The sequence below is a fragment of the Lycium barbarum genome, chromosome 3 (assembly GCF_019175385.1).
Source record: "Lycium barbarum isolate Lr01 chromosome 3, ASM1917538v2, whole genome shotgun sequence".
Classification (NCBI taxonomy): domain Eukaryota; kingdom Viridiplantae; phylum Streptophyta; class Magnoliopsida; order Solanales; family Solanaceae; genus Lycium; species Lycium barbarum.
The window spans coordinates 115,747,577-115,756,099 of NC_083339.1; positions in this window are offsets into that span (position 1 = coordinate 115,747,577).

Here is an 8,523-nt window from a genome sequence, read left to right on the forward strand (position 1 = left end):
TATCAAGTGTTTGGCTTAGTGTAGAAAGTGAAAATTTCTTACTTGCTTGATCGCCTAGTATATTGTTCCTTGTGGGATTCGACCCTGACTCATAGTTGGGTAATTATATTGCATACGACTGTGTACACTTTCTCTTTGAGGAGTGGATTTGGACGTTACCAATTTTGGCGCCGTTGCCGGGGAACAATTTGGCGTATTTGGGTTAGTTTGGGATTTTAAGCTTGCTTGCTTTGGTCCAAACTTGTGAATATGTGTTTGTGATTTTTTTTTTGTGTGTGTTTTGTGTTTAGTTTTTATTTTATTTTTACTTTTGTCTCTATGACATCTTGGAATGAAAGTGGGTTTGATGGTTGCAATCCATATTTTGATGACCCATGTCCATATTGTGGAAAACCTCACTTTTGGCAAGATTGTGAAAATGCTCCCAGGAGAGAGATGTGTGCACCGTCTCAATCCTATGATGGGAATATTTGTAATATATGTGGTGGTCAAGGTGGATATTGGGGTAATTGTCCTAATTATTTTGCTTCCCCTCCCCCAAGTTGTTGTAACGAAAATGTTAGTTGTGCTTTTGAGTTTGATAGGGACAATGACATGACAAGTGAAGGACAAAGTGCCGGATTTGAAGGCATCATGGCAATGCTCCAAACATACTTAGATCGAGAAGCTAAAATGGAGGAAGAGCGAAAGCTCGTCCAACAATCCATTTTAGAAAATGGAGAAGCTATGAAAAGAATGAATGATTCATTTGAGGATGCCAATTCCTCAATTGTCATGGAAATGTCTACTCCTCAAAATGAATTGGTTGAAGAAGAGATTTCAAATTTGAAAGATGAGCCCGACAATTCTTGTGACCACAATGAAAGTTGTGAAAGTGAGGAAGTGGTTCAACTTGAAGAAGAGCAAAATATTGATGAAGAAATCTCCAATTCTCAAAAAGAAGAAGTTGAGGAAATTTTGAAAAGCATAATGGGGAGGAATAAAAACTATGGGCAAGTCTTGACCAAATTGTGGGAAGAAGTTCAACATGGAGATGATGAAACTATCCAAAAGGTATATCTCACCATGGATGAATTTTTACAAGAGTTGGACGACTCTCACAATGAAGAAAAACTTGACAAGATGGAAATTTTGAGCCAAGATTGGCTAATGAATCAAGCTCAACAACTTGAAGCCTATGGGGATCACCGTGAAGGCATTTCACAGATGATGGAAGAATTTCTAAAAATGCATGTTGAGCAAAGTCAAGAAGTGGAGCTACTTGAAATTGCTATCCAAAAATTGGAGGCCGAATTGAATGCAAAGATTGAGGCATGTGATGCTCAATATCAAAGGGCCATGGATTGTAGTTTGAGTTGGTTTCCAATGAAGAAGAGGTCAAGATTGATTTTCATGAGCTAATGGTAAATTGCCAGCCTACCAACCCAAAAATAGTGAATAATGCCGAAGTTGAAGAAATGATACTAGAGTTGCATAAAAAAGTTCATAAAATAATTTTTGAAGACTAGTTCATTTTTGGGTGAGGATGTCAAAATTCTTGCAAATTTGGAATTTGAGCGCGTTGGACCTCATTCTAGTCATTTTTCAACGTTGTGCTTGGTGAATGATATGGAAGTTGAACCAACCAAGCCTATGGAGAATTTTGGAGATGAAGATCAAAGCGTTTTCATTTTGAAGCTTGCTATGTCAAGAAGACAAAATGGCATGCCTCACTTACGGGCCAAGAAGTGCAAAATGCGACACCTGAGAGTTGGCCTCTTTGATTTTCTACCACCGCCCCATGAGCGTCATCATAATCTTGATTCAAAGTGGGGGCGCAAATTCATATCTTCCAAATGGAAGGAAAGGTGGTAAAGGTAACCGTCGTGCCGCGACGTTAAATCAAGCGCTTGGTGGGAGGTAACCCATCGTTTTAAAAAATTTAAATTGTTTTTGAAATTTTATTTTTTAGAATAGTTTAGTTTATGGTTTGTGACTAATCTGCAAAGTTTCAGAATTTTTGAAATTGTTTTGAGCAGGTCGGGTTTTTAGAGCAGCCACAAACCAGTAGCTGCTGCTAATTTTTTTTTCTAGGTGACATCACCTGCGAATCGCAGGTCATGCCTGCGAGTCGCAGGTCATGTTCGCAGGTCGTGACAGTAAAAAAAAAAAATATTCAGGTGACATCACCTGCGAATCGCAGGTCATGCCTGCGAGTCGCAGGTACTGTTCGCAGGTCGTGACAGTAAAAAAAAAATTGCTCTCAAACTATTTTATGTTTTGTTTCGATTATGTGCAGTAATGACACTGCAATGTTTGTAGTTGGGGGTGGCATGTGGTAGCACATTATATTTCAGTTATGCTTGATTTGTGCCCTTGTCGGGCTTTTGTCTTATGTATGAATATTGTGTGCCCTTGCCGGGCTTGTTTTATGATTGTTGGTATGGCTATGGATAGTTGTTGTTACAAATGGAACTTGCTCAAAGTTTTGAAAACTTTTTTGTTGGCATGTTGTGGATTAGTCACTTTTATTATTTTATTTCCGTTCTTAGTTAGGTGGTTTAGGAGTAAAAATGGTGTTCCCCTTGACCAATTTTGGCTTGCTTGGTATCAACTTAGTTAAACCTTAGCATATGAATTCTTGATTTTTAAAAAGAAAAAAGGATTGAAGTAATGATTCTTGTTGTGAATTTTAGACTCAATTTTTGGCTCTTACTTTCACTAATTAGTCTCTTTAGGCTATATGTGACTTTCTTTGAGTTCATTTGTTTCAATTGGGTTTTGGATACATATTCTACTTGGATTATCATGTGCCATGTGTGGTGAGGTTTTTGTGAGTTCTTTTACATTACTTGTGGTCTAGAACTTGCCCGGAATGTGTTTCAAGGCGAAATTCTAGGAAACACTTGGTTTGAAAAATGATGTTAGGCCTTCTTTGGATCGTTTTTGCCTTAAATTTCCTACCCTTGCATATTTTTCCTAGTCAACCCCTTTTGAGCCTTTAACCTTTTCTTTGGTAACCATGTTACATTTCATCTCTAGCTTGTAGCATCATTTTCCAAGTCTGAGATCTCCTTTTCCACTGAACCACAGTTGGCCTGAACCTCTTACAATATTTGTTCCATATAAAATTGGACCATAATGTACTGCTTGTCCTGAATCTCCACCAAAGCTTGGCAAACAGTTCTTTGGATATGTCATATAATAATCTGAAGTCTAACCCTCCTTCATTATTTGGATAGCACAAGTTTTCCCATGAAGATCCTAGTGCTTGCTTCTACCTTAGTTTGCCAAAAGAATCTATTGAATAGCTTGTGTAGATCCTTAATGACACACTTTGGAGGCACCATAGCAGACATTAAATAAATTGGGATACTTTGTAACACACTTGATATCAACACTACTTTCCCTCCAAAGGATAATAATTTGCCTCTCCAAGCCTGCAGCTTGTCCCTTACTTTCTTCATCATGTCTTTATAGAACAGTTTCTATCTTCTAGCATGAAAGATAGGACATCCCAAATAAGTAAATGAGAATTCTGCTTTGCTGAAACCTGTTATTTGTTGCACCTCATGATTCAATACAATAGCCACCTTCTTATGCATATAAAAACAACTCTTGTCTGCATTGATCTTCTGTCTAGAGACTCTCTCATATTCATGCAAAATGGACATAATCATCTCTAAGGAAGCTTTATCAGCATATATATATATATATATATATATATATGCAAATATGATAGTATCATCTGCATATGACAGATGATCCAATTTTGCACTCTACTTTGGCATTCCATATCATATAAAGCTGTCTTTTTCAAATAAAGAATTAAGAGCCATAGACAAGACCTCAACAGCTAGAATAAAAAGAGCAGGAGATAGAGGATCTCCCTGCTTGACCCCTCTTGTGGAATGAAAAAAACCAAATGACTGTCCATTAATGAGAATGGAATACCAATTATTAGCAATAATCTCCATACCATGTCTACATATAGTTCTGCAAATCCCATTTTCTGAGAACTTGTACCAGAAAACTCCAAGAAACTCTATCATATGCCTTTGCCATATCAAGCTTTATGACAACATTAGCAGGTTTCCATTTCTTTCTAATATCAGCAACCAATTCTTGAGTAAGCAGCACATTCTCAATAATATTTCTACCCTTCACAAATCCAGATTGATTTGGAGGTATTAGAGAAGGCAAGATTACTTCTAGCTTGTCATGCAACAGTCTGGAAATAACTTTTATGAAATTGCTGAGACTGATTGGTCTCAAGTCAGAAAAAGTGTTGATTTTTTCTTTCTTATGCAGGAGGACCAGATTTGTATGAGTTACTGACTTTGGTAAAGTTTGTCCCTCATAAAAACTATTGATCACATTATACACATCAGCACCAACTATATTCCAACATCTTTGGTAAAAGACACCAGAGAAACCATCAGGTCCACAAGCACTATCACCTGATAATGCAAAAACAACATTTTTCACCTCTTCAAGAGTTGGCTTAGCACATAAAAAAGTATTTTGCTCTTCTGATATTCTCTCAGGAATGTTCGCCAGTAAGTTTGAATCAACTACACCAATCTCTTGAGAAAATTGATTCTGGTTCAAAGAAATAGCTTCAGTAGCAATATCATTCATATTATCAACCCATCATCCATCAGTGTTTAGTATTCTGGTAAGAAACAACCTCTTTATTCTAACTTTTACAAGACTATGAAAATATTTTGTATTTCTGTCTCCTTATGAGTACCATTAGATGCCTGCTTTTTGTCTCCAAAACTCTTCCTCAAAATGCAAATATCTTTTGAATTCAGCCTGTGCCCTCTGCAACACCACTCTATTTTCTTCTGATGGGTCTTCCTCAAATAGTTGTTCCTTGATCTTTAAAATATCCTCTCTTATCTTTACTCCACCTAGACAATGCAACTTTTAGACTTTTCATTTTTAGTTTAAAGGTGATGAAAGGATCACCTATAAACTCAGTTCTCCAATGTTGTTCCACATCATCTATGCATGAATCATGATCCAACCAGAATTTCAAAAATCTAAAATGCTTCTGATATTGTTGAGCTTGTTCACTTGCTGACAGCAGTACTGAAGCATGATCTGAGCCAGTTCTTGACAAACGTTCCATGCTCAAATTATTAAACCAATCCTGATACTGATGATTAACTAAGATCCTGTCCAATATTTTGAAGATGCAATCCTGCCCAGCTCTACCATTCCACCATGTAAAAGGACTTCCTCTAAATTCAACTTCAGCAAGTTCACAAGAGTTCATACAAAATGCAAAATCTTCATATTCTGAAGGATACACTAGTAAACCACCTATTTTTTCCTCCTCATTCATAATGCCATTGAAATCTCCTACCATCCATGGAAAATTCATAGAGCTTGCCAAGGTATACATATTATCCCACAAATCTAGTCTTTCACCATAATCACACGTTGCATACACCAAAGTGGAGATAAGATGCTTACCACTATCTTGAAAGAAAAACTTAATAGTCACCCGTTGGTCAGTGTCCATTAGGACTTCCACATCAATACCATCAGCAACAAAATGCCAAATCTTACCATTACAATTATGATTAGCAGTATGCACACCCAACCTTCTCTTATATATGTTAATATGCCTTGATTGTTGAAAAGGCTCCAATAAAGCTACGAGGACAAACTTATGATGTTTGTGCATCATTTGAACTCTATGGAAAGCCTTCTGAGTATTGACCGACCTAATATTTCAAATGAAGGTTTTCATCATTGGAAATTAGATTTACTAGCACGATTTCTCTTTGGAAGAATCCCTGATGGTTGTACATCTCCATCACCTTTGGATCTTGGTTGAACTTTCTTTCCTTTAGCAGACTCAATTTCTCCGCCATTCTTGATCTTCCTGCCCTTTTTAGACTTTTAACTTCCTTGTGAGTCACATCAGCCACTTTAGATATATCAGTCTTATGCTGCAGTAAATCCTTTTCTTCTATTCTGTTGGAATCTGAATCCTTGTATGCATGAATCTTCAAAACCTGCCCTTCATTGCTTCTATCAATACTATTCAAATCATGAGAGATTAGTGCATGTAACTCTTTAATTGGAGATGATTTTGTAGTGACAGACACCATTTGATTGTTCTCCTTCATCACCAGAATAGCAATATCAGAAATCTTGACACTGTCTTCATTAGAGGGTGGATAACAACTAGTACCACAAGCTTTCTCAATTGGACTTCCTTGTGACTTCTCAACTGCATCACCTGTACTTACCAATTTGTTTTCCTTCTCTGTATCTACTGAAACTTCATCATTCAAACTGGCGTAGTCAACAATGTGGTCATCTTTGACAAGAATAGTATTTCTATCCATTCCTGTTACATCCATCACTTCATTGTCACTGTGAACTGTTGGACTACATCCTTTCATCACTACTGGATCCTTGGTCACCTCTTCAATCTCTTCCTCCTGATGAAGTACTAGGTCTAGCCCCGAGGAATCCAAAGCATCCTGTGCAGGCTCCTGTTCCTCATGATTTTCTAGTTGAATCACACATGACTCTTCTTTATCTGTTGTAATCTGTTGTCAAATGAGATACGTGCTTTGATCATGCACAAAGCGGGTACACTAAAAACTAGTATATTCAAAATATGTAGAGTTTTCATTTGTTAAAATAAAAACAAATAATAATAATAATAATAATAATAATAATAATAATAATAATAATAATAATAATAATAATACAAAATTCAGTTAGAATACTTTTTTTTTTACAACCATGGTGTCCGGCCAGATGGAAAGAAATCACCTAGTATTTTTGACTTTGCTAAAATTTGAACCTGAGATCTCATGCTTCATTGACCACTAAACGACACACTTGAATGCCACTTAGAATGCATTTTATCTTCAATCATTTCATCAGCCTTATTACTTCAAATTTGCTTTTTGACAAATCAACATTGACGAGATTACAATTATGTTATATTGCTCAAATATATATGAACGATACATATAAGGTAATTAAAATTTTACTTGATTTTAAACTCCTAAATTTAGTACTTCCTATATATAGTCAGGCCTCTCTATAATATCATCTTTATATAACAACTCACTATAAATATCAATTTTTTTATCGAATTCAAATTTTATGTTATATTTTCCACTCTATAATAACTTTTTACCTACGGAAAAAGGTTTAAAAAATGTTCTTAACACATTAGAAATGACTCAAAATGTCCTCCTTTTATTTATTGGATCAAATTTGCCCTATCTTTCACCGATCAAAAATGTCCGTATATGTATTCGAAATGACTCAAAAATGTCCTTCTTCGGTTATATGACATTCAAAAATGGTTCAATCATATGATTTTTTTAATTTTCTTTTTGAAAAAGTAAACAAGCAGTATGACGTAATTTGAAAATAACAAGGCACGAAGTGGCTCTAAAAATTCGTCGTAACTGGAAAATGTAGAAGTTTGTCAACAATTATTTGTTTGAACGATTATTTTATAGTGCTTTAATTTGGACACGGCCAACAATGATGAAGGTGCAAACAGTTGAGCTATTCAATCATGTCATTTCTCTGCATTTCCATTCCCTCAAGATTAGGAAAATGACAAAAAGTAACAAATGAAAGTTGCATAAAGAGTTACAAAGCCCAAAATAATTGCGAGTTGAAATCAAAATCTTGCGGGAAATTCGCAGTAATGCCCTTATTTTAGGGTGGTCTTTAATTTTTACTCATCAAAACGAAAGTATTTAACTTTTTCCTTTCGCCTAAACCTTAGGGTTCCGAGTTCGAACCCCTGCTCAGGCGAAAATTAAAAAAAATTCGCTAGGCAGAGATTGCCTACAAACTCTGTCCCATCGGACATTGCAAAACTCTGTCTTGCCTAGCGAAATTATTATTATTATTTTGACTGAGTGGATTCGAACCCAGAACCTCGAGGTATTTTCGGTCACCTTTTTAAGTGAAGGATAAAAATTAAAGACGAGCAATTTGAGGGACAAAAATTAAATACCACCCTCAGGAAGGACAATCCGTGCAAAAAAATGTTTTTTAGTAGCTTGATATGCTCTACTTAAAATCTTGAACAAAATTGTTATCTTGAGACCTCTATCTCATGAAACAAACAAAGGGTAACTCCCTTCCTATCCCATCCAAAATGGTATAATCCATCTTAACTTCCTTAATCTAATTAATTCAAAATCTGATAATTTAATCTTATATCTACTTTGACGGTATAGTACTTGTAAAAGTGTTATAATATCCCCTTGTTTTTTTAAGCTACTTCGCACTTCGTTCCATAATAGTTGTCATGTTATTCTTTTCCGCGATTCTTAAAAAATATAAGTAATTTGTTTTACCGATTTACCCTTACTCTCTTTAATGAATATGCACTCAATTTAAGAACAACATTTAATTAATCTTATTGGTATTTAAAAAATCATAATATAAACCAACAAAAAATTAATTAATTTCATCTTGATTTTGTGAAATAAGTATATTTAGCAACCTTGACAACTAATATTGGGACCAAGGGAATAT